This window comes from Carcharhinus amblyrhynchos, chromosome 3 (assembly GCF_965287045.1).
Source record: "Carcharhinus amblyrhynchos chromosome 3, sCarAmb.v2.hapA, whole genome shotgun sequence".
Classification (NCBI taxonomy): domain Eukaryota; kingdom Metazoa; phylum Chordata; class Chondrichthyes; order Carcharhiniformes; family Carcharhinidae; genus Carcharhinus; species Carcharhinus amblyrhynchos.
In genome coordinates, this window is record NC_137326.1 from 8,656,204 (window position 1) to 8,682,882 (window position 26,679).

At 48.1% G+C, this 26,679-nt stretch overlaps 1 long non-coding RNA gene across 1 annotated transcript in view; it reads right to left on the reverse strand.

The window, feature by feature from the left end:
• Nucleotides 1–14,369: 14,369 nt before the first annotated feature.
• The window catches only part of LOC145341324 (uncharacterized), a 98,553-nt gene continuing 86,243 nt past the window's right edge, over nucleotides 14,370–26,679 (reverse strand). Inside the window, exon 3 of the long non-coding RNA XR_013886358.1 lies at nucleotides 14,370–14,419. This is a non-coding gene — a long non-coding RNA (uncharacterized LOC145341324). The remainder of the gene's footprint in view (nucleotides 14,420–26,679) is intronic.

Below are 26,679 nucleotides of genomic sequence, written 5' to 3' on the forward strand. Positions count from 1 at the left end.
AAATCAAGGCGGAATAAAAAGTTATTATTCAAAAGTGAGATGAAACCCAACAGTTTATAACCTCGCTTGGGCGAGGCTCATAAAATCCCGCCTGAGGCCAACGGAGAATTCCGTTCTATGAGCGACAGAATCGGGGCGGGCCTGGCTGTAGAATTCCGCACCAGGGTGGGGTGGGGTTGGGGGGGGGGGTAACAAGTGACCTAAAACCAATCAAGTCTACGGGACTATGAGCAAGGGGTGGGGAGGTAACCCCCACGTTCTTTCCAAGCTGGGGGGTGTAGGCAGGCATGGTGGGAGAAAGGGTTGAAGGTCAAAGGGTCGAGGGTCGAAGGGTTAAAGGTCAAAGCCGATTGGTCATAACCTGCGGTGGCTTTAGGCCGAGAACCTGACCGAGAGGAACACGCGTGCAAAAATACCACCTTCCTAAAGCGTCAAACGCTCCCTTTGCTACCCAGTCAGAGGAAACAAAGCATTACATAACATTCCCACACATCGGCAGAGCATTGCCCTTTTAAGTAAAATCACAGAGCTAGCACACAACTTTCCGCAGTATTAATAAACGTTAGAGAACCCGGCAGTGGTGGGATTTCCACCCTCTGCGCTGTCCACGGGCTGAGATCAGTTGGCGTTTGTAGTGAGCTTGCTAACTGTCAGTGGTTACCGCTGCTCGCTGCACCTGCTCTGCGTTCAAACATAGCTCCAGGAAGTGGAGGCTGAAGAATGATGTGCTGCAGCTTCCACGTTCTCACACGGACAGAGCAGCGGGGACTGACTGGAAGCGAGACCAAGCTCCCTCTCGCCCGCGGCAGCGGGAAAGCTGTTCCTGCGGCAGGAAACTGCGCGCCAATCTCCTCCGAGCAGGAGGGCCAATTCTCCTCGCTTCTTCTCTCGCAGCTCAAAGAAAAGATGGCCTTGGGTCCTTATGATTGCATTGGGATTCGCAGCCAGTTCTTAACGACGTGAGAACTTTCTGACTGTAGAGAAGCAGTGTGCGGGAGACCCAGCGAGAGCTCCGTGTCTCCTGAGCAAGGTATCAGCTAGTCCCCTCAATGGAAAAAGCCAATGTGTAGAAGACCCAATGGTGTTCGTGCCAACCTATTTCCAATCATTGTGTGCTAGCTTGCCATTTTGACACAAAATGAGAATAACACTCCTGTGCTCTATCTCAGCGAGGCCATGGACTCTCCAACAGAATTAGCCGGTGGAGTGAACTGATTTGAAACCATTTTTCACCATCACTTTCCAGTATTGTGGCAGGTCATTGTACACGATCGTGTACCTGTTTGTCAAGCTTCTCAAAGCAAGGAATTTGGTGACTGGATTCCTTCCCAATCAGCTGGGATCTGATGGACGCTCGATCCATTTCAGTTGAATCCAGTCCCCATTGAACCCAACGGGGGCCAACTTGGCAAACTCAGCGCGAAGAAACCAAGCGAATCGCAATGGGGAACTGGGACTGGAGCGGGGAGGGGGGCAGTAAATTAAAGTTTACACCTGCATCCAGGGTGACAGTTTCTGGGTGCGAGCTTTTCCCAACTGTGTTCCACCGACTTGAGTTCACTTTGGCACAACTGAAAGGTGCCCACAGCGAGGGGCACGGTCAGTTTACACAAGCAGGGTCAAACAATGCCAATCTATGGTTCTTTCTCTGAACAACGGGACTTGTTCAGTTGAGGGGTCCTGGGACTGGGACACTCTTAGCATCCAGCGCCAGTCACAAAGTGCTCCAAGGGTCAGATAAAGCACAAGCAAAAGGATCCATCTACAATGTACCTCAACCACAATCTCGGAAGAGCACTCTGCACCACACCGGAATGATGGGGGGGGATCTTATTGAAACCTAAGGGATACTGCGAGGACTGTATAGAAGGGAGGTGGAGAGCATGCTTCCACTAGTAGGAAAAACTAGAACCAGAGGGCACAACCTCAGGCTAAAGGGACAAACCTTTAAAACAGAGATGGGGAGGAATTTTTTCAGCCAGAGAGTGGGAGTCTGTGGAACTCTTTGCCACAGAAGGCTGTGGAGGCCACGTCATTGTGTGTCTTTAAGACAGAGAGATAGGTTCTTGATTAATAAGGGGATTAGGGGTTATGGGGAAAAGGCAGGAGAATGGGGATGAGAAAAATATCAGCTATGATTGAATGGTGGAGCAGACTCGATGGGCCTAATTCTGCTCCTATGTTTTATGGTCAATCTGGTATTTCCAATGCTCGCAATCCCTCGTTAAACTTAGTGGCAAACTCTAGATGGTTTTCCTTCTGTGTCTTGGGAGCCCTTGTGAGGCTGCACCAGGCCCTTTCCTGGGGGTTGGCGAGCGAAACCATTTCAATGTAAGGGACAGAGAGGACAGAGCCCGGCACCGCGAGCGTCTGCAGGTGAAAGGCTGGTTTCGAATCCGTTCCGGCACCAGTCATCTCAAACGTTAAGTGGGAAGAGGCACAAACCCAATTCCCAACGGAGACCCGCCATAGCCGAGCAAAGATAAGCAGCAGGGACAGTAAATGAAACATCCTCACTGGAATCGTATCGAGGCCAGCTTGGCGATGCGTCTGTGGTTTTTTTTATCATATCAGTAACACAAATACAGAAATCTGATGAGGTGGAGGCAGTAGTACAGACGTATTTTCCAGTAAGTAGCCGTGCCTTCAATGTGCTTTCTTAGACTTTGCCACTTTGGTTTCTGATCGAAGAGAATAATAATAAAAAAAACACAACAGTAGCTGCGAAAATAAAACATAAATGCAGTGTTATGTCAAAGACAAGCAAGTATCCATCCCATCAAGCTTTGGTTTGACTCAAGTTTTTTGCTGTATATATATATGAAAAAAACAGCTCCAGGCAAATAAAGAGTTTCCCACAAATTAACAAGAACACAAATTTAACTGTTAGACAGGGAGGAGACACGAACCGCAGCTGGATTCTTTAAGCTGATGTTTTTTTGCCTCCCAGTTGATGATGAGTTTTAACTGTTCACACACACAGTGTCCTGGGCTAACAAGGAACACTCTCTCTACGCAGGCCCGAGCGAATGGGGCTGTCTGATAACAGCAATGGGCTGCCATGCTCAACAACTCAGCCCCTGGACAAGAACATCATTCAATTACATTCTCCAAACACGGGAGGCGAGTTTGAGGATTTGGGGGTGGGGGTGCGCGCGGAGGAGGTAATATTTCTTTCCATCCAAATTCAGCGTACAGTGTTTCCACAGGGTCACGCAATAAAATACGCTCCTTGTATTAAAGAAACAAGGAAAGAATTGGCTGGTTGGGAGGAGGGTCTTGGGTAACTGATGGGAAAACGCTTCCAAAGAGGTCGTGCAGGCACGATGGGCTGAATGGCCTCTTTGTGCATTGCACCACCCCAAGACAATTTCTATGATGAGTGATAGAATCATAGAATCCCCGCAGTGCTGAAGGAGGCCATTCGGCCCATCGAGTCTACACCGACCACAATCCCACCCAGGCCCTACCCCCCGTATCCCCGCATTCTTACCCTGCTAAACCCCCTGACACTTGGGTCAATTTGGCGCAACCAATACACCTAAACCCGCACATCTCTGGACTGAGTGCCTCTTGTGGAGATTCACAGTGGATTGCTGACAGGAGGGTTTGTTATGTTGATAAAAAGGCAGAGAATGCCTGGGGGTGGGGGGTGGTGGGTGGGGGGGCTGAGGCCCGATGCACGACCTGTCCAAGTGGACACTGAGGTCAGCTGACAGCTTGACCCTCACTTTGCAAAGGTCTGAGCGTTCACAGCACTGAGCACGTGCAGCACACCGGCCATCAATCCAAACGTGACCTCCAATCGCCGCTTGAAGTTGCGGCGTTCCCGTCATTTGCAGCTAAGAAGGTGGGAGAATTCTGTCTCCTGGGCAGGGAATTCCACAGATTCACAACCCTTTGAATCAAGTTCCTCCTCAACTCAGTCCCCAATCTGCTTCCCCCTATTTTGAGGCTATACTCCTGCTTCCATCTTATCGATTCCCTTCATAATCTTATATGTTTCTATGAGATCTCCCCTCATTCTTCTGAATTCCAATGAACCAACCTGGTGTGTCCTTAAAGTACTCCTTGCCCTGTGATCTTGGCTTTTGAAAGATGTTCAAAAGCTTGTGTTACCAACTCATGTCGAACGTAAGCCTTTCTCCCAAAGCTGGTGACTCTCTGGGTGTTACATTTCCCTGGGCACTTATGGGGCTACGGCAGGTGGATGGATGTGAGACACAGGTCAGCTCTGATCCTGTTAACAGACTCGAGGGGCTGAATGGTCTCCTCCTGTGCCTATGTTCTTCACCAACCATTATCAATGTTGGTGTCCCAATGATGTCTGTCACAGCCGCCATAACCAAGAGATTTTGTTGAAGATCTTTCCTACCCATAGTCACCCCTTTGATTTTCTTTGAAAGCCACCCTCAAAGTCCAACCCTCTCCTTCCCCACGCCCGGCATTCACTAAAGCTCACTCCCGGGCCGGGATTCCTGGGCAGTGATCAGTGATGGGAGCCCTGCCCACTTTCCCCATCTTATTCCAGGAAGAATGGAGCCAACTCCTTCACTCCGCCACATTGGCTGGTGTCAGGGTGAGGGAGGTCACGTTTCGAGTCTGGGGGGGGCAGTCACTCGCCGACTAACCTGACAGATGCATCAGGAGAAGGCAGCAAGTGGTTCCTGACTATCTGTTGCTGATGGGCCTTTCCTCTGGTGCCCCACACAAATCAAACCAAGAGTCTCATTGCAACTGAGTCACATTGGTTTTGTCAACGTTGAAGGCTTTTCCAAAGGAAAGAGAATAGAGCCAACATTTTGAGCCTAGATGACACTTGGTCAGAGCTCTCTCTCTCCACAGATGCTGTCAGACCTGCTGAGATTTTCCAGCATTTTCCATTTTTGCGACATCCTCAATATTGGATTAGTTGGAATCTGCTAACCAGGGATCTTATCCGGGATTGCATTGGCCTGTAAAGTTGAGTACGACATGCCCTATCTGATGCTAAACAGGCAGGGGTGAAATAATGGGTTGGACAGTAAGGAGGTGTTAATCAGAATAGGCCCAGTAGATGGATCGGAAGCCTACATGGAACCTTTCCTCCTTCCTACGAGCAAAGCTGGGACCTCACAATGTTCAGGAGAACTGCGTTGGGTTGATTCCTGGGATGGCAGGTCTGTCATATGAGGAGAGACTGAGTCGGTTAGGATTATATTCAGTGGAGTTGAGAAGGGGGGGGTGCGGGTGTGTCATAGCAACTTATAAAATTCTAACAGGGTTAGACAGGTTAGATTCAAAAAGAATGTTCCCAATGGTGGGAGAGTCCAGAATTAGGGGGTCATAGTTTGAGGCTGAGAGGGTAAACCTTTTAGAACTGAGGTGAGGAGAAAGTTCTTCACCCAGAGGGTGGTGAATGTGTGGTGAACTTCAGGAAGTAGTTGAGGCCAAAATGTTGTGTGATTCCAAGAAGAAATTAGATATCGCTCCTGGGATTAAAAGGATCACGGGATATGGGAGGGAGGGGGGGGATCAGGATATTGAATTCGATAGTCAGTCTTGATCAAAATGAATGGTGGAGCAGACTCGAAGGGCCGAATGGCCTCACCCTGCTTCCAGTTTCTATGGCTTTGCAACTGGACTCAAACTGCCAACATTTTTACCAAACTGACGAGAATCGGGCCAGTCCCTGGCAAAAGCTCATCAAGTTCTGAACGCATCTTCTCTCCCAGCCCCTCTCCCCCACCCCACTCCCCCCGGCAACCTCCTCGAGAAGTGAAAAGCCACTTCTGCGACCCTCAGTTCCTTAAAAGCACAGCCACTTTCTCACTGTGTGAACAAACGTAACCAATTTGGGAATGGAGCCTTTGTGGGGGGAGAGAGGCATCCAACCAGCTTAAAGTCAAGCCGCGGTTTCACAGCTGTCTCCTCGTTCAAGCATAAAATGGACAAAGCCCCTGGCGATGATTCTCTGATATGTCTGCAGTGTTCTGCTGTGTATGAACCATACAGAATAACTGACTGCAATGGCCTTCAATTCTTTGAAGACGGTCACAATTGTCCAGTATATATGTGAAAATTATTCGTACAGAAAAAAAAAACAGGGTTACAAGCCATAAACTAAGGTGTAAAGACCCTCAAACACACCCTCCCCCTCCCCACAACCCCGCCCCCCCTCCACTCCCTAACAGCTCCTAACCTTATGATGAATTTTCCATTCGAAATGGAGGCAAAACAGTTCCTTAATACACTCACCCCCACGCAGGGTTAAAAAACAAACTCGCCTAGTCTCTAATTTTAGCCAGTGAGGAAATGTGAGGTCTCTCATTGTCACGCTGATGAGGGGAAAATAGTTTTTTTTCTAAAAAAAAGGAAAAAAAACCTTGTCTTAAAGGGGCCACCAGACTGTACGTGGAACGTGGCTCATGCGTATCACTGTCTTCCTTCATCTTCAAGTAAAAGTTCATTCATTAGTGTCACGAGTAGGCTTACACTAACGCTGCAATGAAGCTACTGCGAAAATCCCCTAGTCGCCACACTCCGGCGCCTGTTTGGGTACACGGAGGGAGAATTTAGCCGATGCACCTCACCAGCACGTCTCTCAGAGTTTGGGAGGGAACCGGAGCACCCGGAGGAAACCCACGCCGAGTTTTCAAGTACAACACTGTTCCAAACATAATGCAGCCCAAATGGGGTATTTTGTTTAGGTTGGGGGGGGGGGGGGGGGCTTGGAGGGGTGGGGAGAGGGTATCACATCTCTCTGGCATGAATTAACAATGACAGAAGAAAGGTGGTACAAGTGGGCAGAACCAACCTCCCAAACAGAAGACTCCCGATTGAAGGTACAATATGCCTGGATGGTGGCAGTGGATTTTCGGTGTACGGTGGGATGGCACCTTCCACTTCCCACAGTGCAGTCTGGGGGGCTCTCAAGGCACACGGTGGCACCAGTTTGTGAATCGGCACACACAGACTTGGCATTCTTGAGGTAGGTACAAGTGAGTGAGGATCAGTAATAACCATGCTATGTACTTATTCACTGAGCTTCCTTTCACAATAATGGATGAGGTTCAATGGTTCGTTTTATCTCTTGCTGGCTCACCCTGAGTGGGCTCCGGACGCGTTCTTGTTTGCTTTCTGTTGTGAAGCAACAAGTCCCGACTTCACGCTCCACTGGCACAGGGCACAGAACCCAGATTGCTGCCCCTGTGTGTTTCATTTGGCGGATTAAGGGAAGGAGCGGTATTTAGGGGAGACCGCTAATGTGGAGTGCGATGCACCCCATTCAGAATACAAGTGAGACATCTTAAAATAAACTCAGGCTAGTCCTAGGGTGTTATCAGCAAGGCCAATGAGCCTGATGTGACAGTGCTGGTTTTCTGGTCAATGGTTTTTGCTTTAAATAGAAAGGAGTGCCCTTTAGGGATTGGGTGTGCGAGGGTCACCACAGACAAATCAGGCTGGCAAGGTTCACCTCCCAGGCTTCTGCAGGACCCCCACCGCGAGAGACTGGGTGCTCCTGACTTTCCACAGGAAGCACTCCAGAGATTCCAGTCTTTAGCAAGACATGGCCCAGGACTTGGTGGGCCTTTGCAGTCAGGCCCCTCCAGAGGAGATTCAACAACCCAACCAATAGTCCACTGACTCTCGGCAGGGGTGGGTGATCCCAACAATGGGTGGGGTCTGGAAAGTCCTGTCCTTGGGCTGGGATAGGGAGAAGGGAAAGGGAGAAGGGACAGAGAATGGAGCATTTTCCATCATGTCTACCTACTCCGGTCATCTGGTACTCCTTTAGGAATGTATAACACAGTTTAGATGAGGAATAAACTTCTCCTGCCTTAAGGATTTACCACAACCTTTGATTGGCAACTCGGGTTGGATGTATTTTCGGAGGTATCTTCGTGTGGCCCCTCCCACCTCTGATCTCCCCACCCAATAAGCAGCTGTGTGTTTGTCAATTCCAATGGGGGGGGGGGGGGGGGGGGGGAGTGGGGGCTATTGGTGGGGTGGTGGGGGCGGGTATACTGGCGGGTGTACAGAGAGAAGGGTGGCATCTTGGCTGCTGCTAAGCAAGCCGTGCATTCTTTGCCACTGTGGAGACCTTACTTCACAAGACAAGGCAATGGGAGCAGAATGTTGCTATCTTAAAGAGGTAAGCCAAGTGGCTTTGTAATGTAGTAGTCCATTCCTCAGGCCATGGTATCCGAGGGCTTGGTGAGAAGCCCAGGCCTCACCATTTGCCATCTCCCAACTCTGGAACACACGATGAATGATGGATGGCACCCCAAAACTGGCCTAGATTACATTCGACTTGTCCCAACACTTACCCCCCACCCCGGACCCTATCTCTTCACCTGAACCCTTCTTTGTTCACGAGCTTTCCCTTCCCCCGGTCAAAGTTCAAAGGGCGGTGTAGGGTGAGCTTGGGTGTGCGGGTAGAATGACTTCACCCACTTCTGTTTGGGGGCAGAGGAGGTGAATGGGGTTCCTGTGAGGGAAGGACCCCAGGCACTAACGCAGCATCAGTTTATAATCTTCACCTGAACCCTGAGATTTGATCAGTGTCTTGAAAGAAAACCATGCTTAATCTTAAAGATGTATGGATCGGTTGGGGTGGGGGTGGGGTGGGAGGCGCGCGGTGAGGTTAGGGGGACCGCTTGACAGTGCAAACCCGTCAGAGACAGGTTCTTGTTGGGTCAAAGTTTTGAGGAGGGGGGGGAGCGGTTACAACGGCACGGAGGGGAAGTGGGCTTGAGATACAGTTGAGTCACACCCTCATTGGGTGGAGAAACAGATCCCAGGGAGCCTGATTGGCCTCAGGCTGTTCCTAAGCGCCAGGCAATGGTCGGCGTGAAAACGAGATCCCTTGCCTTTGTCACGATCACTGCCAGTGTCATGGGTACAGTGGGCAGAGCGACAGATTAGAGGTTCGCTGCAGTTTCCTTCCCTTTGAGGGAGGGGTAGGGGGTTTCGGGGGGGGGGATTCAACAGCTGAGTATCAAGCATTGACTAAGAGACTGCAGTCTGACAGGTCCTGAACCATTGTTTCGTGAGAGAAACAAAATGAACATAAAGCGACGATATGGACTGAGAGTGACTCTGACGTCCATGACAACTGATATATTTATATATATAAAATTTCTATTTGTGGATATACAGTACAGTTTGCACGTCTTGCCTTCTTGTTCCTTTCATCTCAGATGCTGCACTTTTTGAAATACATACTGAGGTAGTTGTGAATTGTGGCCAAAATCAGTTCGACTATATATAAAATAAAACAACAAAAGTGCTCAAGTGAATTCTGTAAAACCTGACCAAGAAGAAATAAAAACACAGTCCTTTTTCCAAGAGTTTGATGTTCCTGAATTGTTTGAGTTACCTGAAAATCAAAAGCTCGCTGACAAAAAAAAAATAAACGACAGAGGTGAAAATATCTCATCGTCTTTTTTTTAACCGTCTCTAAGTACTGCTTGCAGTCCGATTCCAGGTCCGTGAGAGACCTGCTTTTCCACTCAGCTGCTGCTGGCAGGATGGACCGAGGGGAACTGAGGAGCCCAGCGCTGCCCCACCCTCAGGGAGGGGGCCAGATTGCCAGCAGCACCTGGGTGGTGGAGGAGTGGGGGGGAGGGGGGGATCAGCCCCAGTTCTTCCCTCTTTCCCTGCCTCTGATGCACTTTAAAAGCGTGTCGGATCCCTCTACCACCTCTTACTTACAGCTTGCTGCAGTCTGTCAGCTGAGTGGCGGGGACAATGGCGTAGGGGCCGGTGGAGATCTACCTCCCCCCCCCCAAAGTTTTTTTGAAAACCCCCGTGGGTATTTGAATAAAGTGGAAGAACTTTCTTTCACCATCTATATTTTTTTTGGGGGGGGGGGGGGGGGGGGGCGGTGGGCGGTTTTGTTGGGCGCATCCTGATGACATCATCAAAGGCGTTGACCCTCAACACCGAGGTCCCTCGACCTCGGGTGGGATTTTTCCGGTCTTGGGGGGGCCAGCGCGGCTGGAAAATCCCACCCACGTTCCCGCCTGGTCCCCATTCTGCCTGGGGCGGCCGCGCCCTTTAACCCTTCGTTCACCTCGCTCACTCGAACAAAAAATAGTCAAGGCGGGTCCCCTCCTGCACCTTTAAGTTGGATTTTTTTCAAGCGTCCAAGACAACCCCCCCCCCCCCCCCCCACCATCGCCTCCCCGATGATGTCATCAGCATTCAGCCCTCCGCAAGGATAACGAGTAAAATTAATTCCAAAGTTGACGCCAACTCCTTGTCTCCCCCACTCCCACTCTGCAAATAGTGCTCGTGATGGTGGCCGTCCCCCTCTCGAAGCAATGAATTGAATCCATTTTTGTTTTTGGTTACCCCGTTTCCCCCCATCATATTAGAATAAAAGCAAGTCAGTGGTTTGCTTGCCATTTAAACGCTTAAGGTCTCTTCAGCCACTTAAAACATCACATAATGTAATATATGGGTCTTCAAATTGATTACTAGCCCTGTTGAATGTTAGTCCTTTACGTATGAAGGCCTCAGTGGTAAACTGCAGTAAGCTGTGGTATCAAAATCTCCAAAAAGGCCAGGCTAAGTTGGCCGTCTATATAACATAATGATACATCTACCGACTACTCCTCATTTTAACCCCCATCTTTGGTTTCCCATAAGTCTCTAGTACTTATCTAGGATTGCTGAACCTGTGATAGTATACAGTAGCTAATTTGTGTGGTTATAATATAGAAAGAGAATTGAGGCCTAGACACTACCTACGTTTTTTTTTTAGCAAGGTACCCTACATTCAAGCACAGACACACTCACACATAAAATGACAACCTTATCTTAAAACACGGAAAGCTCAGAAAGTCTGCTGTATGATAGGAATGAGAAGTGGGCACAGGGTACTGGGGTCTCCACTGAATCAAATCTTCCCAGTAGATTTTGGATCCCCAGGTTTTTGCCTATTGCCCCAATTGAGTGGTTGGTGGCAAACCTGCTGGTTGCCCCTGAGAGGCAAAAGGTGGCAAATTTGGCAATGCCATCTCACACTAGTGATGGGCGATGGTTTCACGACTTTGACGTGCCAGTACAGCTCGCGCGATGATAGTAACTCGCGCTTGTTGTCATGGCAACAAAAATGGCCGCCTCCCCGAACGCAAAGCGAAACCTTTCTCCTTCTCTTCACTGCCAAAGTTGCGGCAGGGAGGGGGCAAATTTTTTTTTTTTAACCTCCTCGAGGAGGGCTGTGCCTGACAGTTAAGCCTGAACCGAACCACCCGTAACTAATTGAGGAGGCCAATGGGCTTATTTTTGGTTTGTCCCTGGCCGAGGGACCACACAAACGCAACTTACGGCCAAGAGACAGATTGTCCATCATTTGGATAGAACACACATTTCAAAAACTGCGTCGCTGTGAGGCAGACCGTCACGCGCAGCTGATTAAATCCGAGCAGAAGTATATACCGTGTCCTTCCCAAACCTAAACGTGAGGGGAAGGGACCAATTAGTCTCTCTCAAAAAGAAGTTATGCAAAAGCGCTGAAACGCATAAACAAATGCTTTTAGCGAGTTACACTCCAACTCTCAGCTAGCTTGGCAGGTGGCATTTCCAGGTATCACAACCTTGTTACTTAAATATATGATATATGGAAATTTCAGAGAGGTGTCCCCCCCACAACCCACCCCTCTGATGAAGATCACAATTGAACCCACCACACCATTTTCTGCTTCATTCTCCCATCTGGACTTTACCCTAACAAACGGAAGGATGCTACCCAACATATTCTTTTCAAAGATACTCCCACTTCCCCTGCCTGGTCATCTTGTAAACTAAGGGAGGGCACTGATAGTCAGGAAGGGTACGGTTTGGGTGAAGATGGGGGCAATGTCTTTTGCCCGAGACACTGCCGCCACGCTGTTACATGCCATGCTGCTTTGGGCGTGATCGGGACTCAGAGACGGCGTTTACGTCGAGATGTAATTTATGCCACGCTGATCGGGTATCTCAGATCCCCAATCTGTACAGCTGCCAGGGGGTGGGTGTGAGGCTGGTGGGGGGGGGGGGGGGGGGGGGGGGTGCTTCCTGGGCTTTTAATATCGCTTTTATCCGTGGGCAGCCCCGTAACTACCCAGGATGAGACTGAATCCCAATTCTTCTGGTGAACACCGGCGGTCAGATTTACCTCTTTTGCGCGTTTGGGAAGGAAGGGTTTTGGAAAATGTTGATGGATTTGGCACGAATTTCAGCGCAGCAGTTAAAGGCAGGTTGGTTGGAAGTTAGGGAAAGGCCCAGTTTCCAACCGGAAGACAAGTTCCTCCAGCCGGCTTCAGCGCTGATTAAATAATTCCCCGGTTCGGGCTTCCACTTCAGATCCAGATTGTGGGAGACAGGGAGGGCGTGGGAGAGCCCAGTCTTCATGGACACAAGGCCAGAGGCCCAGCTGAGGCGTTGCTAGTGTTAGAACCAGGGCCTCACCATTCACTGGAGACTCCCACCTGACAGCTGGCTAGATCTACAAGCTGGCCTGGAGCTTATCTCACCCTTCCAGCTGCCAGGCGACAGATAGCAGCGAGTTTCCCTTTATACATGTAGAGAATAGGCTGCTCTCTGCTTAAGGCTACCTGTTTACAGGGCTGGAATCTCTGTTGCAGAGATTATGGGGACTGAGGATTGGCGGGGGGGGGGGGTGCTCATCATGCTGGCACCCCCATGTTCTCATTCCCCCCCCCCTTACTGATCCCTCGAGACCTCCCTCCCCCTTTCCCAGTCTGCGGTGGGAGAAGTTAAAATTGAAACTGGGTCACACAGCACCTCGAATAGATGAGGAAAGACAGAATTTGGCATCGGGGACGCTGAATGGGAGATCGCAACCAACTCAAAACACTAAGAACCCAGTCGAGTTCTTCTTAAAATCCCTCCGCTCCCCCCGAAGTGACAGGAGGATCTGTGGAGGAGAGTCCTTGCAGAAGATGCTATCATGAGAGTCCAACACTCAATCCCACAATTATTTTGGGGGTTTTTTTGTGCGCTGTGCCAATGGAGAGGTGTTGGCATCGATGACCAAATGCCCACCTTGGGGAATGAGTTGCCTCCAGTGAAGCCCCCCCCCCCCCCCCGGCTCAGATGGGTCTGGCACATCGTGGGGCGGGCCATGTGAAGGTGGGGCAGGGTGAGGATAAAACCACGTTGGCAACTGGCGAGCGAGTGGCGCTCGCTCTGCTTGGGTGTTGTCGCAAATGCGGAAAGTCTTTCTTTTCCCACAAACCCATTGGGGGGAGGCACTGAGAAACCCAACTTTGGACGCCCTTATGGTCACCGGTTGGAGAACTGACGGAGGTGATTGGGACGTTGGAGAGTTCCGCCCTGGTCCAAGGCTCTTCCCTGAAGATTCAAATCAATGCCGTTTGCTTGGATTTGGCTTCTGCCTGACTCAACCTCCGTCCAATTCATCCCAGAATATTCAAGGGACTTTTGGACCTAAACATAGCCTCATTCTCCCTCCTCCATAACTGCTCTGCCTTTCGATTTGCTCATACAGCTAATAAAAAGCGGAATCTACCTCCGTTAAGTCCATCCGAATTAAAAAGAAACATAGCCAAAATTATCACGGGGGCTGCAGAATTTGAATCTTAGTGAACATGCTGCCAAAGCTTCTCACCCGGCACTCATCAGGCCCAACATCAAGAATGCCAAATTTCAAACAATCGCAACAATTTATACCGCAGGAGAAACTGGTTGGCAAGTCGACTCTGATTGGTCAAGGCTTTGCCATGAAGAAAGAAATGGGGAACTACGGGCTCCCCAAGCTCCTGGGTAAGTTTTAAAAAAAAAACGCAAGGCTTGAACAGATTCCTTTTGTTTGCAGTGTACGTCGCTTCTGGCGGAGCCTTGACGTGGCCATTTGAAATTTGGTATTCTTGTGTTTGTCCTGATGAGCGCAAGAGGAAAAACTTTGGCAGCATGTTCCTCTTCTCACCAATACAACTAAAATTCTTCAAGTTAAGGCACGCTAACAAAGATATCCCAATGACACCTGCCAACACAGCTAACTAAGATTGTACAGTAACCGCTTTAAATATATATTTTCCTTAAAGGAAAGTTAAACCCAGTGCCCACGTTACAGAAGATGTAAACTGATGCTCATTAATTTTCTTAAGTATATGAAATCCACTTAATTCCTTTTCCCACAGTGCCCATGTTGGCACATGGTATAAAGGCTTTACGCTGGTTTTTGAGGTTGCTGTCTATCATGGCAGTGGCACAGTTGTGGCAGAAGGAAATTTATAATTAAAAAAAACAAAAAAAAATATTAAAAAAAAACATTTGTTTTGTTGTTGCAATCTTCATGGCTTGCTAGACAGCGGCTGCCCAGCCAATGAGGTAGAATTTTACTGCGAGGTGCTCAGTTGCCTCCTGAAGTCGATGGCTGCTCTGGTCCTTCCTCAGTTTCCTCCTGCTGATTAGAGATACAAAAAAAGAAACAGGGTTACCGTCGCCCATCGCCATGCTAACCGCAGCTCATCCGCTGCAGGAACCCTCATCCAGGCCCCACGCCAATACTCAAGATGGTAAGAAGTCTACAGTTCTCGAGATGTTCCATTTGAATGCTGTCTTAGCCAGCCTACCATTTTCTTCGTGCCCTCCATAAATGTGAGGTATTCACAACTCTGCCACCTGAGTCCTTCCTCGCACTAAATCCCATTCATTCCTCACCCTAATGCTCGCTGACCCACACCGTCTCCCGGTTCAGCGACTGCAGAATTCTCGAAATTCCGTGAGTTCAGGTTGCTCCACAATCTTGCCCCTCCCTATCTGTAACCCCCCCCACCCCCCCTCCAGCTCCTTACAGAATTCTGAGGGGAGAACATGATTGAGGTGTATAAGATCGTGAGGGGTGCGGACAGGGTGAGTAGGGAGATGCAGTTTCCCTTAGTTGAGGGGACTATCCCACGAGGGGGGCATGGTTTTAGGGCAAGAGGCAGGAGATTCGGAGGGGATTTAGGAAAATGTTTTTTTTCACTCAAAGGAACGCACTGCCTGAGAAGGCGATGGAGACTGCAAACCTGACAACCTTTAAAAAATATTTGGATGAGCACTTGAAATATTGTAATATTCAAGGACACGGGACAAGTGCAGGAAACGGAAGTCTCGCACCTTTAGTGGCAGTTATTGTTAGTGCAGACTCGATGGGCTGAAGGAGCTTTTCTGCGCTGTACAACTCTATGACAACACCAGAAATTTCTGTGCTCCTCTAATTCTGATGCACCCCTCATTGTTCCGCCATTGGTGGTCTTGTCTTCGGCTGTCTGTACCCTGAGTTATGGAACTGCCTCCTCAAACCTCTTCACTTCTCTCTCCTTCTCCTCTCTCATGCTTCAAGTAAGCTTTTGGGCACCTGTTTCAATGGCTTGGTGACCAATTTTCTCTGATTACATTTGAACATAAGAACTAGGAGCAGGAGTAGGCCCTCTGGCCCCTCGAGCCTGCTCTGCCCTTCAATAAGATCATGGCTGATCTTTTCGTGGACTCAGCTCCACTTACCCAGCCTTAATTCCTTTACTGTTGAAAAATCTATCAAGCTTTGCCTTAAAGACATTCAATGAGGTAGCCTCGAGTGCTTCACTGGGCAGAGAATTCCACAGATTCACAACCCTTTGGGTGAAGAAGTTCTTCGTCAACTCAATCCTACAAAAGGTTGTGAATGTAGCCCAGTCCATCACGCAAACCAGCCTCCCATCCATTGACCCTGTCTACACTTCCCGCTGCCTCGGCAAAGCAACCAGCATAATCATGGACCCCACACATCCCAGACATTCTCTCTTCCACTTCTTCCGTCAAGAAAAAGTTACAAAGGTCTGAGGTTAGACACCAACTGACTCAAGAACAGCTTCTTCCCTATTGCCATCAGACTTTTGAATGGACCTGTCTTGCATTAAGTTGTTCTTTCTCTACACCCTAGCTATGACTGTAACACTACATCCTGCACTCTCTCCTTTCCTTCTCTATGAACGGTATGCTTTGTCTGTATAGTGCCCAAAAAACAATGCTTTTACACTGTATGTTAATACATGTGACAATAATAAATCAAATCAAATCAAATCCCAAATCTGCTCCCCTTATTTTGAGGCTACGCCCCCTAGTTCTAGTTTCACCTGCCAGTGGAAACAACCTCCCTGCTTCTATCTTATCTATCCCCTTCATGATTTTACATGTTTCTACAAGATCTCCCCTCATTCTTCTGAATTCCAATGAGAATGGCCCCAATCTCCTCAGTCTCTCCTCATCAGCCAACCCTCCCAACTCCGGGAATCAATTTAGTGAATCTCCTCTGCGCTCCCTCCAGTGCCAGTATATCCTTTATATTACACTCCTGTGGAGTGGTGCTCTGGGTCATTTTGCTGTGCTATAAATTGGCTACACAAAGGCAAGTTGCTCCACGTCCTAAGCAGAATTAAGAGTTGGGCTCAGACACGTGGAAACATACAGTAAATTTACACACGGCATGTATTGATCTTATCACATTACATAGAAACACTTCAAAGGGACATGTAGCATGGTTGCCGTCAAAGCAAGCAAATGCATCGGTCATTTTGCACTCAGTAAAATTGCACAACCAGCGATGAAAAGATTGCCCATTTTCCTTTTCCGTTGTATTATCTGAAACACATCTTGGGCCAGAATTCATTGTTCTTCGAGCAGTATTGGTTTGGTTTCATCCTTAAGTAGGCAGCACGGTGGCACAGTGGTTAGCACTGCTGTCTCACAGGGACCCGGCTTGGGTCGCTGTCTATGTGGAGTCTGCAAGTTCTTCCCGTGTCTGCACGGATTTCCTCCGGGTGCTCCGGTTTCCTCCCACACTCATTCCCCTGTACTTGCCACCCTTAGCACCGCTGCATCCAGGGGAAAGGCCAGGAAAGGCTTGGCAAAGACTGCAGATAAACGTGAGCTCAGGCAATTTGATAGATTGAACCAGGGCAGGACTTACCCAGCTAACTGTAGGGTGTTGAGGAGAGTTACAGAACAAAGAGATCTAGGGGTTCATGTTCATAGCTCCTTGAAAGTGGAGTCACAGATGGACAGAGTGGTGAAGAAGGCATTCGGCAAGCTTGGTTTCATTAGTCAGAACATTGAATACAGCAGTTGGGACGTCTTGTTGAAGTTGTACAAGACATTGGTAAGACCACACTTGGAATTCTGTGTATAGTTCTGGTCATCCTATTATATGTAGGAACAGAATTAGGCCATTCGGCCCGTCAAGTCCGCTCTGCCATTCGATCATGGCTGATACGCACCTCATCCCCATTTTCCTGCCTTCTCCTCATCATCCTTCAACCCATCTCCAATTAAGAATCTGCCTAACTCCTCCTTAAATTTACTCAATGTCCCAGCATCCAACTCACTTTGGGGTAGCGATATAGAATATATATATATATATATATATATATATATATATATATAATATATATATATATATATAATAATATATATAGAATAGGATATAGAAAGGATATTATTGAACTAGAAAGAGTGCAGAAAATATTTACTAGGATGCTACTGGGACTTGATGGTCTGAGTTATAAGGAGAGGTTGGATATGGGACTCTTTTCCCTGGAGTGTAGGAGGGTGAGGGGTGAACTTAATGAGGTCTATAAAATAATGAGGGGCATAGATAAGGTGATAGTCAACATCTTTTCCCAAAGGCAGGGGAGTCTAAAACTAGAGGGCGTAAGTTTAAGATGAGAGGGGAGAGATACAAAAGGGTCCAGAGGGGCAGTTTTTTCACTCAGAGGGTGGTGAGTGTCTGAAACAAGCTGCCAGAGGCAGTAATGAAGGGGGGTACAATTTTGTTAGGTGGATTGGCTGTGCTAAATTGCCCTTCAGTGTCCAAATATGTGTAGGTTAGGTACTAGTTCCCTAAAACCTGAGGGACTGCCACGCCCGCAGCATGGCTGATGAGACATAAGAACATAAGAACATAAGAAATAGGAGCAGGAGTAGGCCATCTAGCCCTTCGAGCCTGCCCCGCCATTCAATAAGATCATGGCTGATCTGTTGTGGCTCAGTTCCACTTTCCCGCCCTCTCCCCATAACCCTTAATCCCCTCTCTTATCAAGAACCCATCAACCCGCTTCTTAAAAATATTTAGCGAGGCAGCCTCCACCACTTCAACGGGCAGAGAATTCCAGAGATTCACCACCCTTTGAGTGAAGAAGTTCCTCCTCAACTCCGTTCTAAACCGCCTCCCCTTTATCTTGAGGCTGTGCCCCCTAGTCCTACTGTCTTTTTTGAGCGGGAAGAGTCTCTCCACCTCTATCCTATCCATCCCATTCATCATCTTATACATCTCAATGAGATCTCCCCTCATTCTTCTAAACTCTAACGAGTACAAGCCTAGTTTATTCAGCCTCTCCTCATAGCTCAATCCCCTCAACTCCGGTATCAGCCTAGTAAACCTCCTCTGCACTCCCTCCAGGGCCAAAATATCCTTGCGCAGGTGCGGCGCCCAAAACTGCACACAGTACTCCAGCTGCGGCCTCACGTCATACCACAGGGGAAAGAACTTGTCCGTCACGCCTGATACTTCTAGACTAGGCTTTTTCCCATGTCTGCTACAACTCTCACCAACTTTTACAGACGGACCATTTAAAGCATCCTTTCTGGTTGTATCACAGCTTGGTATGGGCTCCTGCTCTGCCCAAGACTGCAAGAAACTACAAAGGGTCATGATTGAAGCCCAGTCCATGACGTAAACCAGCCTCCCATTCATTGACTCTGCCTACACTTCCCGCTGCCTCGGCAACGCAGCCAGTATAATTAAAGACCCCACGCATCCCAGACATTCTCTCTTCCACCTTCTCCTGCTGGAAAAAGATACAAAAGTCACATACCAACTGACTCAAGGATAGCTTTTTCCGTAGGTTACCCCACGATAGGTGTGTGGGGTTACAGGGATAGGGTGGGAGAGAGGGGGTCTGGGGAAGGAACCCTGTCACAAAGAAACTCTGTCACAGACCAAATGGCCTTGTCTGTTGGGGCTCTATGATTATGATACACCAATGTGGCCTTTGTTGAATGAACACCTCTATTAATGCAGCAATGCACTAACACATCGGGACATCAAACCTCGGGTGAATGAGTTATAAACTGAGAGTCATCAACCCACTCCAAGCCCCAAAGGAGTAGTGGTACCTCAGACTTGCTATTAAAAGCAACCTTTAATGGGGCATAACGGACTTCCCGACTGATATAGATTAGCCCCACTGGGAGGTTTCTTGAGGGACACACCCTTTGGCCAAGCATCTGGTACAACAGTCACATTTCTCGAATGCTAAAACATCTGCTGAGGTGGCAGGAAATCTGCTTTTGGAGACAAAGTTGAGACACTCACTTCTTTATTGGTCATTTAAGCAGCGAGTTATTGTAAACCTCCCCTTGCATCCATTTTCGTGGCAGATGGTGTTCTCGGTCACTGGTTTAGGGCTGGTTCTTCTGGTTGGGTAGCAGAGGGGCACTGCGGGAGAGGGGGAGTGTGGGGTTCCCCCTTTGCACTTCCTCATTTTATAATGGAGTTAGGTACCAGTCCCCTAAAACCCGAGGGACTACCATGCCCATAGCATGGCTGATGAGATATTACACAGGTCATACCACAGGGGAAAGAACTTGTCCGTCACGCCTGATACTTCTAGACTAGACTTTTTCCCATGTCTGCTACAACTCTCACCAACTTTTACAGGTGCACCATAGAAAGCATCCTTTCTGGTTGTATCACAGTTTGGTGTGGCACCTGCTCTGCCCAAGACCGCAAGAAACTATGAAGGGTTGTGAATGTAGCCCAATCCATCACACAAACTAGCCTCCCATCCGTTGACTCTGTCTATACTTCCCGCTGCCTTGACAAAGCATCCGGTATAATTAAGGACCCTACACACCCCGGACATTCTCTCTTCCACCTTCTTCCGTTGGAAAAAGATACAAAAGTCTGTGGCCATGTACCAACGGACTCAAGAACAGCTTCTTCCCCGCTGCTGTCAGACTTTTGAATGGACCTACCTCGCACTAAATTGATCTTTCTCTACACCCTAGCTATGATTGTAACACTACATTCTGCACTCTCTCCTTCCCTTGTCTATGAACAATACGCTTTGTCTGTATAATACCCAAGAAACAATACTTTTCACTGTATCCCAATACATGTGACAATAATCAAATCAAATCAAGTCCTGTAGGCTCCTTAGTGCAATTTAATGACTTCTCCTCCACCTCACCCGACTTCCTCTGTCACACAATCTCTTGGAAAACATCTGGATTTTGAGTCACCGTTGCAGCTCCCAGAAACATGATAATGAGCGGATAATCTGTCCAAGACATTTTTCTAACATTGATCGGGGAATGGGGGAAGTGTGATTGGTGGGGGTGGGGGGGGGGGGGGGGGGGGGGGGCGGGGGCGGGAGCGACGATGACGGTGAGTAAATATCGGACAGCATAAAACCTGAGGGCAGTTTAGGGAAAATCTCCAGTCAATTCCTCTCTGATCTCTGAAGGGAGTCAGCCATGTTGCAGGAGAATTCAGAGACTGGAAGCAATGAATGACATCTGGCCCTACATCTCATTCATAACTTCAGATATCTCCCACTTGCAGTGGCCATGTTTTGGATGCCTGCTCCCCCTATACGTTCTGGAAATCGGTTCAGGAAAATGGTGCTCTTTGTAAGAAGAAATTCTCCATTGCATCCGACCTAATTCCACCTTGTCTCTTCTTGCACTGATGTCCCCCTTTGTCCTTGTGTGCTCAGAAACATAGAACCCCTACAGTGAAGAAGGAGGCCATTCGATCCATCGAATCTGCATTTACTCTCTGCAAGAGCATCTTACCAGGCCCACCCTCTCCCACCCTGTCCTATATTTTTCACTTTGAACAGGTAGATAGTATTTCTGGATAAGTGAGGCAGTACTCTGAGTGATCTGACACTCTCAGAGATGATGGACATGGTATTATGAAAGAAGATCTCAGAATTAACAACTGACTTGTAACTGTACTCCTCTAGAAGATATAGAGCTGTCAGTACAGTCAGGAAGTCTTCCCTGGGGAGTCAGAGTAATCATCTGCCACCATCAAGAAGATGAGTGTTAGACAACTTGTCTAACATACGCATGAAGGAAATTGCCAGGAGTTATTTCTGGTGGCCTGGATTGGACGTGGAAATTGAAGGGAAAGCTGGAAATGTTCTTCATAATGGGAAGGTAAGAAACTTGCCACCCTTAGCACCGCTCCATCCAGGGGAATGGGCCAGAAAAGGCTTGACAAAGAGTGCAGATAAATGTGAGCTCAGGCAATTTGGGAGATCAAACCAAGGCAGGACTTACCCAGTTAACGGTAGGGCGTTGGGGAGAGTTACAGATCAAAGAGATGTAGGGACACATGTTCATAGCTCCTTGAAAGTGGAGTCACAGGTGGACAGAGTGGTGAAGTAGGCATCTTGTTGAGGTTGTACAAGACATTGGTAAGACCACACTTGGAATACTGTGTACAGTTCTGGTCACCCTATTATAGAAAGGATATTATTAAACTAGAAAGAGTGCAGAAAAGATTTACTAGGATGCTACCGGGGACTTGATGGCTTGAGGAAAGGCTTGATGTGGGATCCTTTTCCCTGGAGCGTTGGAAGCTTAGGGGTGAACTTAATGAGGTCTATAAAATAATGACGGGCATAGATAAGGTAGACAGTCAACATCTTTTCCCAAAGGCAGGGGAGCCTAAAAGTAGAGGGCGTAAGTTTAAGGTGAGAGAGGAGAGATGCAAAAGGGTCCAGAGGGTCAGTTTTTTCACTCAGAGGGTGGTGAGTGTCTGGAACAAGCTGCCAGAGGCAGTAATAAAGGCAGATACAATTTTGTCTTTCAGAAAGAATTTAGTTAGATAGGTAAGATATGTATAGAGAGACATGGGCCAAACATGGGCAATTGAGACGAACAATGAAAGAAGCTGGGTTGCATGGACAAGTTGGGCTGAAGGGCCTGTCTCCATGCCGTAAACCTCTATGACTCTACGCATGTGGACTTTGCAGGATCTTTCAAAGAAATACGATGCTCATTCAACTTGGCCAGAAGTTGCTGTAAATGAAATCTATTTTATTGGAAAAGACTAGCAAGAGGCCAGGAGAAGTCTTTAGTAGGTTTGAATTCCCTGAACAAATGTAAGTGACAACAGATCTCAATTTGTTGCCCGGAATTCAAACGTTTTGTGAAAGAGAATGGAATTCGATATCTTAGGTCTGCATGGTGCTACACTACAATGAACGGACTAATAGAATGTTTTGTTTGAACGCACATGGAGAGCAACCAGGGAACAAGGTTCGCTAATCAAACATCGTAACCAATTCCTACTAATGTGTAGGAATACCGCTCGTTCTGCAATCGTTATTGATGATGAAGAGACAACTATGTTCAACATTTGACTCATTGAAACCTCCAAAAATGTAAGAAATTGTACAACAACAAGGACAGACAGGAAAATGGCAAAGAGCCTTAAAAGCTGAAGACCCACCCCTGAACACGAGACCTCCAATTTTCATAAGAATGTAGAACAGTACAGCACAGTACAGGCCCTTTGGTCTTCAATGTTGTGCTGAGCTATTTCCGAACCCAAGATCAAACTATCCCACTCCCTATCATTCTGGTGTGCTCCATGTGCCTATCCAATAACCGCTGGAAAGTTCCTAAAGTGTCCGACTCCACTATCACAGCAGGCAGTGCATTCCACACCCCAACCACTCTCTGAGTGAAGAATCTACCTTGGACATCCCTCCTATATCTCCCACAATGAATCTTAAAGTCATGCCCCCTAGTAACAGCTACATCCACCTGAGGAACTAGTTTCTGCACATCCACTCTATCTATCCCCCTCATCATCTTGTAGACTTCTATTAAGTTGCCTCTCATCCTTCTCCGCTCTAAAGAGAAAAGCCCCAGCACCCTCAATGGTGAGGTGGCATGGTAGGTATACGGTATGGTGAGGACAGGGGTTGGCATGAGTTGGCATGGGGGCTATAAAGATCCATTGGGTGAGCAGAGGGGCATAGATTTGATTTGATTTTGATTTGATTTATTGTCACATGCATTAACATACAGTGAAAAGTATTGTTTCTTGCGCGCTATACAGACAAAACATACTGTTCATAGAGAAAGAAAGGAGAGGGTGCAGAATGTAGTGTTACAGTCATAACTAGGGTGCAGAGAAAGATCAACTTAATGCAAGGTAAGTCCATTCAAAAGTCTGACAGCAGCAGGGAAGAAGCTGTTCTTGAGTCGGTTGGTACGTGACCTCAGACTTTTGTATCTTTTTTCTGATGGAAGAAGGTGGAAGAGAGAATGTCCGGGGTATGTGGGGTCCTTGATTATGCTGGCTGCTTTGCCGAGGCAGCAGGAAGTGTGGACACAGTCAATGGAGGCTGGTATGAGGTGCCTCGGGGGTGGGCGTGTTGCATGGGTTGGCATAGGTGGGGCATGGGAAGTGTGTGTGAGGAGATGTGAGGGGTGAAGGTTGGAAGGGGTGTTTTGTGCTTTCTGGTTTTTAAATAATATTCAGCACAAACTGTGGGTGAATGCCCCACCTGAAGGATAGAATCTCCTACAATGTTTCAATCCCAAAAAAACTACACTGGGATGTTGGGCCGGATTACATGCAGGAAGCAAAGTCTGCAAACACAACAACAGAGATAGGCTGGTCACTGCACAGAGCTCATACACAACACAGGCCACACGTCTCTTCTGAACCTCATGATTACCAAATAAAACCTATGATATTTGCAAGAACAATCAGCCTTTCTTAAGCTCTTTTCAATAACTCGCCAAGACTCCTTCAACGGCACCTTCTAACCCTGTGGCCTCCACAACCCAGAGGGCCGAGGGCAGCAGACACATGGGAACTCCAACTTCCCCCTGAACCGCGCACCACCCTGACTTAAAAATACAACATCCCTTCACCGGAGTTCAATCCTGAAAAATGCTACGTGATGCATGTTGGAGGATCAAAGTTAGGTGTGAAATGTGCTGTAAATCATAGAACCTTGGATAAACGACAGCACAAATAGGCCCTTCGGCCCACAAGTTGCGCCGATCTTGTCTCTACCTATTAGGCTGACCTGTAACCCTCAATGCTATTAAGTCCCATGTACTCATCCGGAAGTCTCTCAAAAGACTCTAATGAATTTGCCTCCACCACCACCGACGGCAGCCGATTCCACTCACCCACCACCCTCTGAGTGAAAAACTTACCCCTGACATCTCCTCTGTACCCACGCCCCAGCACCTTAAACTTGTGTCCTCTTGTGGCAGCCATTTCAGCCCTGGGGAAAAGCCTCTGAGAATCCACCCGATCTATACCTCTCATCATCTTATAAACCTCTATCAGGTCACCTCTCATCCTTCGTCTCTCTAAGGAGAAAAGATCGAGCTCTTTCAACCTATCATCATAAAGCATGCGACCCAATCCAGACAACATCCTTGTAAATCTCCTCTGGACCCTTTCAATAGCTTCCACATCCTTCCTGTAGTGAGGCAACCAGAACTGAGTACAGTACTCCAAGTGGGGTCTGACCAGGGTCTTGTACAGCTGCAGCATTATCTCCCGACTCCTAAACTCAATTCCTCGATTGATGAAGGCCAGTACACCATACGCCTTCTTAACCACATCCTCTACCTGTGAAGCTGATTTGAGAGTCGTATTAACCCGGACCCCAAGATCCTTCTGATTGTCCACACTGCTAAGAGTCTTCCCTTAATGGCAGAACCCTGAGGAATATTAACATACAGAGCGATCTGGGCGGACAGGTCCACAGCTCCCTAAAAGGGTCAGCACAGGTGGCCAATGTGAGTATGAAGGTATTTGGCATGCTTGTCTTTATTGGCCAGGGCACTGAGTACAGGAGTTGGGAAATCATGTTGCAGCTCTATAAAACCTTGGTTAGGCCACATTTGGAGCATTGCGTGCAGTTCTGGTCGCCACACTACCAGAAGGAAGTTTCGGCGAGAGTGCAAAGAAGGTTCACCAGGATGTTGCCTGGTCTCGAGGGTGTTGGCTACATGGAGACGTTAAATAAACAAGTACTGTTTTCACTGGAAAGATGGAGGCTGAGGGGAGACCTGATAGAGATCTATAAAATTATGAAAGGCATAGACAGAGTGGGACAGTCAGAGGCTTTTTCCCAGGGTGGAAGTTTCAATTACAAGGGAGCACAGGTTCAAGGTGAGAGGAGATTTCCACGCAGAGGGTGCTGGGTGTCTGGAACGCACTGCCAGAGGAGGTGGTGGAAGCAGGCACATTTAAGAGGTACCTGGATGAGGACATGAATAGGGAGGGAATAGAGAGATATAGACCGAGTAAGGGCAGAAGGTTTTGGTTTTAGTTTAAGAACAAGGAACAGTGCAGCACAGGAACAGGCCCTTCAGCCCTCCAAGTCTGCACCAACTAAAACTATACGCACTTACAGAGTCCAGGTCCTTCTATTCCCATCCTATTCATGCATTCGTCTCTTTGCCCCTTAAATGCCGCTATTGTACCTGTTCCCACCACCCCCCTGGGCAGTGAGTTCCAGACATTCACCACCGTCTGCGTAAAAAACTTGCCTCACACATCTCCTTGAAATTCTTCCCCAGGCACCTTAAACCTATGTCCCCTTGTACTCGGCTTTTCTACCCTAGGAAAGAGCATCTGACTATCCATTCTGTCCACGCCACTCATAATCTTGTAAACCTCTATCAGGTCACCTCTCAAACTCTTGTCGTTGCAGTGAGAACAAACCGAGTTTATCTCTTCATAGCTAATACCCTCCAGGTCAGGCAACATCCTCTTCCGTACCCTCTCCCAAAGCTTCCACATCCTCCTGGTAGTGTGGCGACCAGAATTGTACACAATTGGTTAGGGCATCGTGATCGGCATGGGCTTGGAGGGCCGTAGGGCCTGTTCCTGTGTTGTACTTTGTCCTTTATTCTTGGTCACCGGATCCAAATCCTTGCTAACAGTGGTTAGGGTGTACCTACAACACATAGACTGCAGCGGTTGAGAAAGGTGACTCAACACTGAAGGGCAATTAAGGGTGGGGTAATAAATGCCAGTCTTGCCAGTGACGTTCATATCCCAATAATGAAAAGGACAAATAAACCCCAGCAGCTTTGTTTGACAAATTAGAGAATCGTTTGGGTAGAGGCCAATAAAAAAAAATTTACAGATAGGGAGGGTTTTGACAACAGGTGTGTTAAATAGTCACGGACTAACATTAGCCATGGTCATTTCAACCTTTAGGGGGGGCCTGTCAAAGCCTCAGGACTGAGTGGGACACAGTCTCAATGGGATTAAGATAACATCGCCACTTCTCATTCAGTGAGGTACTGACCAGTCCCTGCCTTGTGTTCTCATCCTTTCACAGAGTGGAGTTATATTCAAAATTAATGAATGGAAGAGGAGCCAAGTCATTTACAAGCCATTTAACAGAGAACACTGCCTTCCCACTAATGCTGTGTCCCTGGCAGCCAGCCCCAAAGCTCCCTCTGTATCAGCACTTGTGACAAGGCAGCGCAAGTGCGGGAGCCGAGCATTTCTGCAATACTTCAGCCGAAATTCCCACGCTGGCTGCCAGGTCCACACGGGAGAACTCCCAGCCAGTGGTAAGGGCCAGCTGCATGCTTGTACTGTTAAAGACAGAAGCTCTGTGTGATCCAGAT